This window comes from Lepisma saccharinum, chromosome 17 (genome assembly GCF_977018435.1).
Source record: "Lepisma saccharinum chromosome 17, izLepSacc3.1, whole genome shotgun sequence".
Classification (NCBI taxonomy): domain Eukaryota; kingdom Metazoa; phylum Arthropoda; class Insecta; order Zygentoma; family Lepismatidae; genus Lepisma; species Lepisma saccharinum.
In genome coordinates, this window is record NC_139245.1 from 2,834,890 (window position 1) to 2,849,451 (window position 14,562).

At 38.8% G+C, this 14,562-nt stretch overlaps 1 long non-coding RNA gene across 1 annotated transcript; it reads right to left on the reverse strand.

Moving 5' to 3' along the window:
* Positions 1 to 11,534: 11,534 nt before the first annotated feature.
* LOC146001472 (uncharacterized) lies at positions 11,535 to 13,917 on the reverse strand. The gene is made up of 2 exons (XR_014443576.1): positions 13,799 to 13,917; positions 11,535 to 11,856 (listed from the first exon to the last, which is right to left on the reverse strand). It is a non-coding gene; the product is annotated as an uncharacterized LOC146001472 (long non-coding RNA).
* Positions 13,918 to 14,562: the final 645 nt, after the last annotated feature.

The window sequence follows — 14,562 nt, forward strand, 5'->3', positions numbered from 1 at the left end:
AGGCGTCGGGCAACTTTTGCCAGGGCGTGGCATTTTCAGGAGCGTGGGTCGATTTAAAACGAATTATAAAATTACATTCTACATATGCAGCCCGTATGAAGGGGCAAATCAAAATAAAAAAAGTACTGGACTTAGTGATGCCTCGCCTTAATTTCTTGGCATCTGTAGCTGTCATCCACATGAGCACAATGGAAAGTTTTGGAATCCCAAGGAATACTTCGAGACACGTCGAAACCCTTGCTCTTTGTTCCATCCTCTTAGCCACTGACGTAAGAAGAAGGGTATCTGATTTGGGATAATAATGAGATACCATCAAAAGCAATAACCAAGCATAAAAGTGATAAATACAGACAGGGGTGCCCACAGGGGGCATTCATAACACGCCTGCCTGTGGGGGACAAAATTTTGTAGTTTAGCTACCAATTCTATATATATTTTCACACAAAAATGGGAGGGCTGGTTCGTATCGTTTGATTGACTTGTTATTGATTTTTAGTTATGGTCATTATGTACAGTTTTTCTACCTACTTGTGGGTGATCGCGGCGATGGGGTTATTATTATGGGGTTATGCCTTTAGAATCGGTTTGGAAAGGGATGAGGGACTTACCGGAAACATTCATCTTGAGTCCGAAATTTCAAAAGTGGTGCAAAATGACGAAATTAACAATAAATTTGCTGCAACAACTTTGCAATGTAAGAAGTTATAATCATTTACGTAAAGTGTCATTTCAATGAATGTCAAATATACATGTGAATGTCCATATTCTCAACTATACCTAAGGTAACGATAAATTGCTTAAATATGTCTGTATTATATCGTTCCGCAAATTTTGTCTGACCAAAATAATTGAAGTATATAATTCGGCATAAAGGGGAGCGAGGGAATGTTCTACCTTTGGGGGGGGAGTGCGTCATAGACCTTGGAGGGGGTGGGAACCCCCTGTAGAGGTTTTAATACACAGAATCAGCTTGTTGTGATGTTGTTTGGCCAACTAAGCGGTTGTATTAGTTTATGAGATCTTGGAATTAGATTCAACCATAGGCGGAGTTCTGGAGGGGCCAGGGGGGCTTGCTCCCCCCCCCCCCAACTTAAAGAAAACTAAAAAAGAGCACATGATTAAGTTCAGTTATGTTATGTTCATATTTTTGTTATGAAGCCATACCGCAAATCTTGACGTTTGGCATGATGGCATGTGCGGTAATTGCGCCACAATAGCGGGTCTTAGACGATTTGATTGATGTGTACAGTTTGAAGAAAGAAAAACGTAAAATGACTTTGTGTTGAGTCAACATTTACTGCTGAGGCATCAAAAGAACTTTTCAATTTAATTTTTCTAAAATTTCTGAAGCTTACTATTGTACCGTAACTTTTTAAAAGTAATACGAGTATTGTATCAATAAAAAAATAATGAAATGCAAAATGCAATAATCGTACTGTTTTGCTTCTTTTAAAACTGACAACCAATGTATCTACTAATTAATATTTGTTTACTTAAGCGAGAAAATTTAACATTTTCAAATCTAAAAGGCCTAAAACTCAGTGTTTATAAGTTGTTTCTTTTTAAATTTCCGGCGGAAGGCCTCCGGATCCCTTATAAACTATGGGATATTAAATAACCCTCAGGTACATCATATGCTTCTCCCAGAGCAAAAGGTCAAACTCCGCCTATGGATTCAATGCTAAAAGGCAATGTTATTATCACTTAAGATCTATGGCAATCAAGAGATCAACGTGAATCGTGGGGCTACAGCCCCTCCCGAAATTTTGAGAAAATCAAAATTTTGAAATGAAAGCAGTAAATAACTCTAGAGAAACCAAAGTGGGATCTGAGACCCCGTTTTTAAATGACCCCCTATTACAATCATTTGTCTTCGAATAACCATTAGAACGAAAGTTAAAAATGATATCACGAAATACGAGGGTGTATCCCCTTCTCCTAGAACGCAGCTAAGAAATATTCTCCCTTTCAATTACAGCCCCTTCCGAAAAAGAAAATTCTGGGTACGCCAATCCAGTGCTTTTATCAGGAGACATTCAAAATGAAATATATTCCTTCAGGCATCACATGAAGGAAATTATGGTTTATTTGCTGTAATGTAAGTAGGGGATGCAAAGTTATAGCTCGCTCATATATTGTCGATTTGATTTGAATTAGGTAATTTTACGTCGCTTTATGCCACTTTTGGCTAATCGCGACGATGACGATGAGTGATGATATGAAATTGATGAAGCTACACTTAAAAGGAATGACCAGTACGGGTTTCGAACACGAGACCTCCGGCGACGTATATTATCGACTTGAACCTTTGCTGGGGGTGATGTCATATTTACTGTGAGCTTGTTCCCGCCCCCTTTTATTCATTCGTTAATAAAAATTGAATTTGTTTTTGAACACAAGTTTCCTATTTGTATTTCTTAGGAATGTATTCTCTTTTTTTGGGGTACTGATCACGAAATGCTGAAAGTATGAGATGGTTGTGTCCGTCTGTCCGTGCAAATCGTCGGTATCTCATGAACTACAAAAGCTGCTGGACTGGTAGATCTACCCAATAGTATCTCAATGCAACACAATGTCAGTTGTCAGCTGACCCATTAACAACGGAGCACACGTACACAAATAAGCTAAATTTGTCACAAATAGCAAAAAGTAGCAAAACTTTTCTCCCGTGCCGTTTTCACAATACTTTACAGTATCCTTTGCTTTAGAAATCGTCGCGGGAAATAGGGCGAAAGCTATGTTAACTCAAGGTAACTTTTGTATTTTCAAGTCAAAAATAAAAACATTATATTTTATGGTAATTCAGATATGTGTTCTTTTTCTGTGCATTACTGAGAAGTTGTGAGTCTACCTAGGACAATTATATTGTCCCGCGAAAAAATAATTACTACAACAAGTCTTATAAATAAGTACAAAATATAGTCAGAAAATTCCATTTTCACGAACCGCCATTTTGAGGCCCGAAAAGAAGAATAAATATTAAATTTAGATAAAAAAATTATGGCAGTTTCATGCTCCATTTAGTTGTTTAGGGAAGTGATAATGTTTTATCCTCTTACCGAAAATTCAAAATTTCTATTTTTGCCGACTTTTTTCGCATTCTGGATCACTGTACACTGCCCGCGAGAACTCTACGTAACAATCGATACTCACAGTCAGCCCATAACTGGGGGAGGCAAGAACTGTTCTCGCGATATATTTCTAATTACAACTGGGGCGAGAAATATTCTCTCGAGCTATTTATGTGAAATTCGAACTTTCGATCGTTAAAGCCGTTGACAAGATCGCGTCTCTTGATAACGGCGTTTTCAGCGTAAGGCTGTGTTTGAATTATCTTTGCTGCGATTCCGGAAGAATTCGTATCAGCTGTTTTTTACATCCGCTGAAGATCGCCGGTGTAATTAGCTTGAAGGAAGCTCTTTCCAGCTTCTTTCACCCGGGCCCTTTTTATGACGTGATTAGACTATCGGGTCCTGACGCCCGGGGTCCCGGGTTCAAGTCATGCCTTCGGCATGATACGATACGTATTGAAGGCATTTTTAAAATAAAATATGAAGCGCATATTATAGTGATTGAATTTTGATAGTAGTACTTTATAGGTTACGTAGAGCTTATTATTGTATTTAATTTTCTTGTTTATATTTCTCTTGTGAATTGCCAGTATGTATACTGGTAGTAACGTTAATAATACTGCTAATAACACTAAAAAGCCTTCTTCTGGATCTGTTTCTACCTGACTTTTCGAAATTGCCTCTTTTGACACATCACCATACTTGCCACTAGAACATTTTGCACAAGGTCTTGAAATAATGTAATTGGTGCATGGTGTTTTCCCAAACATATCTTATCGTATTTCTAAGGCTTCAACTGATCAACTAGGCCTTCTCAACATTATGTTCCCTACCACGTGAAACCAAATATGGTTATATACTGTGAGTAGTCAGGGCCTCAGAAATACGAGAAGATATGTCTTGCATTTCACAATCTTCTTTATATATATATATAAAAATGGATGGATGTGTGTATATATGTATGTATGTATGTTTGTTCCGGCGCAACTCTCGAACGCCTGGAGCAATTTCAACCAAACTTGGCACACATATGACTTACAATCTGGAAAGAAATACTGTAGGGGTAAGACACCCCTAGCACCGCTATCCATAGTTTTCGGGGTCGCTAAGATGAATAGTGACACTCAGAATGCCGTTTAACTCCAAGTTCATCACCTATCGGGATGGAGGGTGAGAGGGGGTGACAAATAAAATGTCAAAAATGACATACATTAGCCGAATCCATAGTTTTCGGAGTCGCTAAGCTAATTGGTGATAACGATAACATTTAATCCCAAACAGCTTTATTCTTTTACAGATTTCAATTGAAGTGATTATCTTAACAGGAAAGGGAGAGTAGTGAAACAGTTTTTATCCCACGGACACCACTCATTCAGACGGATCTCCCCTTTAATTTTAAGAGATTACAGTTTCCAGTGAGACTTGCTTTCTCGATCACGATCAACAAGTCACAGGGTCACTCTATTAAGTACTGCGGAGTGGATTTAACATCGCAATGTTTCTCCCACGGACAACTTTATATTGCTTGCTCAAGGGTGGGTTCACCAAAGAATTGATCTATTCTTGCTCCTGGAGGTGAAACTGAAAATGTTGTTTATAATCAGGTTTTGAGTTAAATTAATATTATAGTGAATTTATAAAATATTGCGAGAAAGGACCATTCTTGCTGCTAAAAATGAGGAAGTCCAAGAAATAAACAATCAAATACTAGCCATGTTAGCAGGCGTAGTCACTGAATACAAGTAAGTCTATCGATACCGTAGTAGATGCCGATGAGGTCGTCAATTTCTCACCAGAGTTCCTAAACTCACTTGATCCATTATTTTCTTGACTAATAGAAGATTGGGATAAATAAATACTCGGGCAACGAAGCATTAGCACAAGGTTTACTCTAATGAGTAAGGTTAACCAAAGGGTATCGTATACCGCCTTATTCCCATGACTACAGCCCTGTGAGTAGTCAGGGCATGCTTCTGTATGATTTAACATGAGGACAATAAGAGGTGAGGTGATGGAATTTTTCTAGATTTTGTGATAGCATCCCTTCACTTCGAGTAATGTTCTCCTCCTTAACCTACTCTGAGTCCACCAGTCCAGCTCCCAGCAAATACGACAAAATAATTAAACGCTCTTTTAATCCGAATGTGCACTCCCCACTGTATTTGCTTTACGCCGTCACTGTTTCAAATCCACTTCAATTTCCAAATGGGAGGGCCCTTTGTACATATAAACTCAGGGTTGAAACACCTGTCTCATGAATCACCCTCCAGACTGCTATCAGATGAAGCCAGCACTGAGTTTTGTGACGAATGTGAGTTCATACAATCATTTGGAATTGTTTTGGAGGGGCGGTGATTGATTAATACTATCATGCTATATATCTCTACTTTATTTCGTGAACTGTAATCAATAGCGTGCACTAAGGGGAGAGGCCCAAGAGCAGCTTGAGTAGATTTTTCCAAAGTTCTCATTGAATATTTTCATGTATTTTTTGTTATCTATAAAAAAAGATAAAGCCACAGTTCCATTTGACTTAAAATGTTAAACGGGTTAGTAACGTTATTGCTTTCTAATTAAGGGGTCTCTGGTTCGATACCTAGTGTAGGCATATAGTGCAACTTTAAACTGTAGGTCCAGTTTCGATTAGCCTTTCTGTGCGTAAAGACGTCTTGAAAACAAATTCAATGACAATTTTTCCACTGCGCTTGTTCTCTGTCCAGATATGCGATTATTTGATGCTTTGCTCCTTGCCTATGTTTACAGTCTACCCTTCGTGGACTTCCATTGTTTTTCCACATTTTGCTGGTAAGTTTACGTAGGGCTGTGACCAGCCGACAAGCGACGAGGAAATTGCTGTTGTCCTGCAGACTGTAGTTGTCTACAAGAGTTGCAAACTCTACGGCATAAATTATCTCCTACATTACTAGCGACTAGCGTAGACGACAGAAGTTCTCCAAATACTCGTAGTTAATCGTACAATTTGTCGCGAATAAATTAGATTTCTTCTTCAGATGAAGTTTCATAAGTGATATGTTACGTGCCAGAACGGCAAACACAATCAAGTCGCAAGATGAAGTAGTTCGCGGGAGCGACAATAGATGTTATCGCGCTGTAGGACGAAGGCGGAAATATATTGTAGAGATAAGAAGAGAAGAAATATGATTGTGTATATATAATAATAATTAGGAAACAAATGAATGAATAATACACAATTATACATCTTAAAGAATAGACAGATTGTAAATGATAAGCTATTAAGATAAAGTATATATTAACATGAATGAAATTGAGCAAAGTTGATAACCGAGGAAACAATTATGAAAATGTGTCCTTTTCTGATTTATGAATCAGAATCGTTTTACTTACCTCTGGCAAGGAGAAAGTTGTCTGTCCCCGGAGGCGCTATTATAAGTTAGTCGCCCCCAAGCACTTTCCGGCTGCGCTTTCTGTTAGTAGCACTGGGCCAGTATGAGTATATTCCCTTTGGTTTGGCCTAGGAGGCGGCGCTAGTTCTAAGATTAGACGCCCCTAAATTATCTTTTCGAGTATAGTTTTGACTAGGTCGTTATGCCAAAGAGAAGAGGGAAGAGAGCTGGCAAAAGAGTACGTAAATATGTAATATATGCTATAAAAGAATCAACGTCAGCACAGGACATTTATGACAACAGTAAAGGAAGCAATGATGAAGACCCAAGAAGAAAAGAAAGAGAAGATACTCATCTTTAGGAGAATATAAAGATGACATGATTGCAAGTTATATGCCCATAACAGAAATTTTCCAATGATTGATTGTAAAAAGAAATTAATAAGAAGTTTGCAATGATATATTGAAAGAAGAAGAAGCCTTTCAACAATAGAAGAAGAAGTTTCCAATTATTGGTTGAAAGGAGAAGCCTTTCACAATAGAAGAAGAAGCCTTTCACAATAGAAGAAGTTTCCAAATATTTATTGAAAGAAGAAGTTTCCAAGTATTGATTGAAAGAAGAAGAAGCCTTTGGAATGTGAGAAGATGCAGCATAACCTGTCGAATCATTACAACGTAGAAGGAAAGATAAACTTATTAGCAATTAAAGGAAATTGTATAATAAAGAATATACTATTCAGCATATAAATTGTACAGATGTCTTTCCAGAATATATTTTCGGTTTAAACCTTCCGTAGTGGGTAAACCTTGTGTTTTCTTTCAAGTACAAACGTTATTACTCAATCCTAATAGCCCTAGGTATCTTTTGTTTCTACCCTGAGCTAAGCTGTCTCATGCGAAATAGAACGTGGCAGATAGAACAATCCGTTCTCACTAGTTTTTGTGCTTAAAGTGAACATTCCTGGCAGGGGATGCTTGTTCGAGCATTCGGAAGAAACTGGAGTCCCTTACGTACGTTATCTTAGCAGAGGGAATAGAACCCTTCACTTTGAATACCATATAGCAGATCTGATGATGTCTATAATTTAAAATGGAGATTTTTAACCTTAAATACACAATCTCTCTATATATAAAAATGGATGTATGTGTGTATATATGTTAGTTCCGGCATAACTCTCGAAAGCCTGGAGCGATTTCAACCAAACTTGGAACACGTATCACTTCCAATCTTGAAATAAATATTGTGGGAGTAAGACACCCCGGCACCCCCAAGGGTGGGGTTGGGAGGGGGTGACATGTAAAAATTATCGAAAACGACCAATATTAGAGTGAAATAAATAGTTTTCGGGGTCGCTAAGATGAATAGTGACACTCCTAATGCCGTTCAACTCCAAGACACCCCTGGCACCCCTAAGGGTGGGGGTGAGAAAGGGGTGACATGTAAAAATAAACGAAAACGACCGATATTAGTGTGGAATAAATAGTTTGCGGGGTCGCTAGGATGAAGAGTGACTCTCTTAATGCCGTTCGACTCCAAGATAACCCTGGCACCCCCAATGGTGGGGTGAGAAGGGGGTGACATGTAAAAATAATAAAAAAGACCGATATTAGTGTGGAATAAATAGTTTTCGGGGTCGCTAAGATGAATAGTGACACTCCCAATGCCGTTCAATTCCAAGACACCCTGGCACCCCTAGGAGTGGAGGTGGGAAGATGGTGACATGTAAAACGACAGATATTAGTGTGAAATCCATAGTTTTCGGGGTTGCTAAGATGAATAGTCACACTGCCAATGCCGTTCAATTCCAAGACACCCCTGGCACCCCTAGGAGTGGAGGTGGGAAGAGGGTGACATGTAAAACGACCGATATTAGTGTGGAATCCATAGTTTTCGGGGTCGCTTAGATGAATAGTGACACTCCCAATAACGTTTAACTCCAGTAAAACGACCGATATTAGTGTGGAGTCCATAGTTTTCGGGGTCGCTAAAATGAATAGTGACACTCCCAATGCCGTTCAACTACAAGACACCACTGGCACCCCTAGGGGTGGGGGTGACAAGTAAGACGACCGATATTAGTGTGGAATCCATAGTTTTCGGGGTCGCTAAGATGAATAGTGATACTCCCAATGCCATTGAACTCCAAAACACCCCTGGCACCCCTAGGAGTGGAGGTGGGAAGAGGGTGACATGTAAAACGACCGATATTAGTGTGGAGTCCATAGTTTTCGGGGTCGCTAAAATGAATAGTGACACTCCCAATGCCGTTCAACTACAAGACACCACTGGCACCCCTAGGGGTGGGGGTGACAAGTAAGACGACCGATATTAGTGTGGAATCCATAGTTTTCTGGGTCGCTAAGATGAATAGTGACACTCCCAATGCCGTTCAATTGATTTATTCTTGCTCTTGGAGGTGGAGCTAAAAATGTTGTTTATAAATTGTTGTTGAATTTATATTATAGTGAATTTGTAAAAGATATTACTTTATAATTTGTATACTGTACTTATACTTTTAAATACCTGTAAATAAAATTAGTTACATTTTACGCTATAGTTATATTACGCCGGGTAATCAGCTAGTTCATTATAAAATACAACAAGATTAACCACTACGCAATCCTGAGGGCTCTTAATTTGTTTTTTATAATACACTTTTGTGCAGGTTCGAAATTGCATGTATTGTAATATCATAATGACAGCTATGACATTACTAATAATGATTATGATAATGATTGGTAATCTCTGTATTTCGGGTTCGATCTCCGATCAAAGCAGATTCCACAGTGGTTAGGTTCCCATTTTAAAATGTAGATTAGCCCGTCTGAGCATAAAGTTTTTCCTTCCACTGTTAGAAATCTTCGCTCCTCTCAGGAAAGAATTCAATAAACTTAAAAGTTGAGGTATTGTGTTATTAGCGGGAAAAGTTACAGATTTTTTTTTCTCTTAAGTATTCTCTACCTAAAATCGATTGATTGTTTTTTTTTTGTTTTTTTTTTGCTTTTCTGACCCTTTTGTCTAACTTCGAAGATGACGATGAATAAGGATAAAATAAAACTGGTTGAAGACAATCACAAACTCATATGTACAGGACACACAGAGGGTCCAAGCGTCAGAGCCCCGTTAGTCTGCAAGAATGCAGTCCAGGGGAAACTGGGTGTAAGAGAGGTTGACTGACATTTGAGTGCATTGTCGGACCACCTTAACTTGAATAGAAGTAACCTAGCGCTGTATAATTGAATATATTGTGCCAATTAATAGTATTGTAATGCATTTTTAATAAGATATAGAATTTTTATGAATTCGCATACGTTTTTGATAAGGATAATATGTTCCTCAAATATATACTAACTAATGCTTGGAAACAACTAATGCATAAGTGTGCGCATATTTGACCAATTATACGTGACTACTTTTTTTAGTAAGTACATATTAACTAATTTTCATATTTAGCATAATTACATGGTGGAGGCAAGTATTGTTTCAGATCGCACTTTAAACTGCAGATTCGTTACCGATTAGCCTTTCTGTGCATAAAGTGAACTCAAAAATAAACTCAAACTGAACCAATATCAACCTACTTTGGCTTTTCCAAGGTATATTATTAATAATATCTGTTCCATGAGTCTGTGGTGACTCAACAGGGTTCGACCAATGAAAGCATGAAAGGGAAAGGGGTTGCATGGAGGGGACAACATGCGTATCGCTATCAGCCGTTTTGCAGCAGTGCGCGCCGGTTTGCTCCACTCACTCACTTTCTCCCCTTCTCTTCTGCTATGTCGTTGCTCCACTGATTACTGGGACGTAGTGTAGCTATTTACGTAGTGGATTTCATCCATTTTAAAACATTCACTCAAGTTGCTGAATTTCAGTTCTGCGAACTGTCGGCTGGGGACAGCAGACGAGGAAACTGCTATTACGCTGAAGAATATCGTATTCACATTTGTAATATTGCCTGCATATTAACACTCTACAATTTCATTTTGGATTTGTTACTCTTACATTTTTACTCTTGCGAAAATTGTTCACCTCGTGAAGTAAGCTGTATGCGGAACAAAAATTATTTATTACAAATTTATATTGCTGTATTCAGTGGTGGAGTGGCCATCGTAATATACTACGAAGTCAGAGGTTATAGGTTCGAACCCTGTGTATGCGTGTGTCATTGTGTTTGCTCCCATCATTATTTTCATCAGCTTATCATTCATTCTCATTATGGCGATTAGGCAAAGCAACTTCAATTAACGAAAATAGAAAGGAATTAATATTGTTTTTTGATATTTAATTAGATATTTATGGATTTTTTAGGTTTAAGTTCCATAATTTATTTTCTATTTTCTGCTGTAATATTTTGTAAGTCATAGCCCCATTAATAACACTCAGTTGAGTAGTTTGCTCAAAACAACTGTGAAGCAACCAAAAGAAAATTGCATCAGACATTGTAACGAGGCAAAGCAGAAAAACAGAACACAAGGATGCATGATTAGTGCATACGTTACTTAGCTTGTGGAGTGTCTGTGTCTGTGTCTTGTCCATAGTGATGGTTTTGTGGAGATTCACAAGGTGAGAAAAATTACTGTTACGTACAATTCCTTGAAGCCAATGTTGGAGCAAAAGGGGCAAGTTCGAAGAGGTGAGATAAATGTATTGTGGATTACGCCCATTGTTACAGCCTTGTAACAATGTCTAGAGGCACTGTAATCTTATTTCCTATTATAAACCACAGGACCAAAGCGATTGCCTTACATGCAATGATTTTGTTGAATGTCCTAGGATAAATTCTAGACAAATCTATATTTTGAAGAGCCGGCCTCCGTGGCAGAGTGGGTAGCACATCGCGCTACGATGCCAGGGGTCCCGGCCTGGGCGTGGATGTTTGTGAGTGTCCATTCATCAATTTCATCACGTCATCACTCATCCCCATCTTCGCAAATTAGTCAAAAGTGGCACAAAAAAGCGAAGTAAAATAAAGCAAATCAATTATATTATGAAGAATAGCATCGTAGTTCTTCAAAATAACATAGAGATTTCGTCTGAGACTGAAACAGTTTCGAGGAAACTTAACATCTGGGACGGTTTCAATACAAACACAAACACATTTCCAAAAATATTATGATAGTTTATTCAAAAAACGTGTCTGCCGAAATCATCACAAAAGAGATGGGAAATTTTCCCAAAGGCCGTGGAAGAGAAATCGTGATCCATGTAATTATCCGGTCGTCGTGTGAAGCGACCATCAGAAGACGTCGACGGAACGCCCCTTAACGTCCATAGTAGCCGTAGTAGCCGCCATAGGCTGGGTAGCCGTAGCCGTAGCCGTAGCTTCCGTAGTACTGCTCAGCACCCTGGAGAGCCTCCTTGGGGGCTGGCCTCTGGGCGGAGACGGCGACGAAGGCGGCAATGGCGATCAGAAGGATGGCCTGTGGGGAAAACAAACATCATCATCATCATCATCATCATCATTATCATAATTATTATTATTATTATTATTATTATTATTATTAGTCGGCCGATACTCATCGATACCGATTTTCGGTATCGGAAAATATCGGTTTCAATTTATTTACCGATACCTGCCGCTACTTTTCCTGCATTTTGAACTTTCACGGAATCTAATTTTCCTGGAAATTACGCAAAAATTCCAAATTTCTTTGTGCCTTGCACCATTTTTGTTTGAAGAAAAACTGAATTTTGTGATAACGTAACTGCAACAGATAATTTAATATTCCTGATGTAATTCTCAAATATTTAAAGCACCAATCCTGGTAAATTTATGCATATGCATTAGAGTAGAATACTTAAATATTAATATACAGTAGAACCTCGTTAATCCAGACCCGACTTCGCTTAATCCGGACAGGCAAAGGCAAAGGCAAAAAAAAGAGCAGAATGCAAGATTTTTAATGTGGCTAGAAGTCAAGAAGAGAACTTACCAATGAAAAGGCAGTCAACCACTAATGAAATTCTGTTTCCCGCAGACATTGTACTGTACTGTATTAAGCCAGTGCCCTTTAAATACACCATAATAAACGTGTTTCGTAGCTATAAACGGAGTTTTAATGCACTTTCTACTGTTCTTTTAGGTCAGTTAATCCGGACTTTCGTTAAACCGGTCAACTTATCTCTACCATTAGTCCGGATTATCGAGATTTTACTGTATTAATCTATACTTTGAACAATTTTCAAGGTTCGTTATAGGTATCGGAAGAAATCGGTGAGAGCATAGGTATCTGTTGAAAGTGGTATCGGCCTACCCCAAATTATGAGCTGTTACAGAATGATGTTTATAGAATGAATATAAGAGAGGTATTATCACAGTAGAGTCAGATTATTTTCGGATCATCTCAAGCTGGCTGCGGGAGCCCGGTAAGCGAGTCTACCAACAGTCTAGAGCGTGAGCAACAGGCTTAGCAATTGGTGTTTTGCTGAAATGACGTCATCGACTCGCCTGTCGATTGGTGGCTTAGTGAGTTGTGACTCGATCCCAAGCTGCCAATGTACAACACCCAGAGATGTTTCAATAATAATCTCTCTCTAATATTTTTGGCTCAATTCTATAATGTTGTGTCATTATTTTTTATTCTATTCGAGGCATGTTCCCAGAGCTTCAATTCAAATTATTGTTTACTTTTATGTAACTTCAATCAATCACAATATTGGTGAAAAATCAATACGTTCCTAGAGTCTATTTGAACCACCAGAAGGAGCTGATTTTAAATGTTTTCGAGTAATTGTGAGTTTTTTAATTACAGAGGGTAGGGTTTCAAACACTCATGATAGTGAAATCGAACACCCTTTTACGGTGGAATTAGCACCTAAGAGCAATTATTATGTGGCCGCTGTGTGTGTTTCAATGTATTACTAATTCAACTTAGGAGTAGATTTTGCGAGTAAAGTTCCTATCAAGATGTTGTTGGTTCGATTCCCGGTAGAGGCACATTCCACACTGGTGTAGATTTCACTGTAAACTGTAGATACGATCATTATTAGCCTGTCAATTAGCCTGACTCAAAACAAAGTTAGTGAAAATTTTCCTGGAAAGTCGAGGCTGCCGGAGCGTAGTGCTCATCGCATCTCCACTATGGTCGAGATCAAGAATATGTGACGCTCTACCTGAGTTACAATAGTTATTTCGATCAGGAGGTAACTCTATTACAGTTATCATTACTTCAAAAAGTAGCCGTAATTGATTTGTTTGGAAATCATAATTATAAATGAAAATATTGTGCTGTCGTTATCAAATAATATTCAAATTTATGGGCCAACACAGGAGATATTTCCTATGTATCTTAGTAACCCTGTGTAATGCACAAGGTACAGCTTTACTTATTTTTCCCACTACAAGATAGCTGTTATACTTACAACGAACTTCATTGTGGCTGTTGAGAGACTCTGTCGAGACTACTGTAGATCAGCTTGTGTTGCCAACGGTCGATTGGTCTTTTATATGAGCAGAAGAGCTTCCGACCTTGGCCTTCAAAGATTTTTCTGAAATTTAAGTTCAAGAAATCCTTTTGGGCGTGGTCGGAAGGATGAAAGGCTTTCCATCGTTACCATCTGCGGTCACCTTCCGGAAGGGAAGCCACCCACCAACCCCCTCCCATTACAAAAGAAGAATTAATTGGGGAAGAAGGGGGAGGAGCAAGGCGTGTCTGAAAACATCTCCGATCTAAGCATCCTTCAAGGTTCTCTGTTAAGTCGTATACTTACCATACGAGAAGCATAGAAATATGTAAAAATAATCGAAAACGACCAATATTAGTGTGGAATAAATAGTTTTCGGGGTCTCTAAGATGAAGAGTAACTCTCCCAATGCCGTTCAACTCCAAGACACCCCTGGCATCCCTAGGGGTTGGGGTGGGAAGGGGGTGACATATAAAACGACCGATATTAGTGTGGAGCAGGGTTTCGGGGCGGAGCGATACCTTGTGACGCTCCGCTCCGGAGCGAGGCGCGATATTCTAAGAACTTGCCCGCTCCGCTCCGGAGCGACTCCGGAGCGCTCCGAAGTTGGATAATACGAGTGTATACAGAAAACTAACGATCAAAGGTTCCGAGTACAATAGCAATTTTGTTTGTGGAATTTGTACGGCATTTGAAAATCGCCCGTTATTGTTGTTATAAAA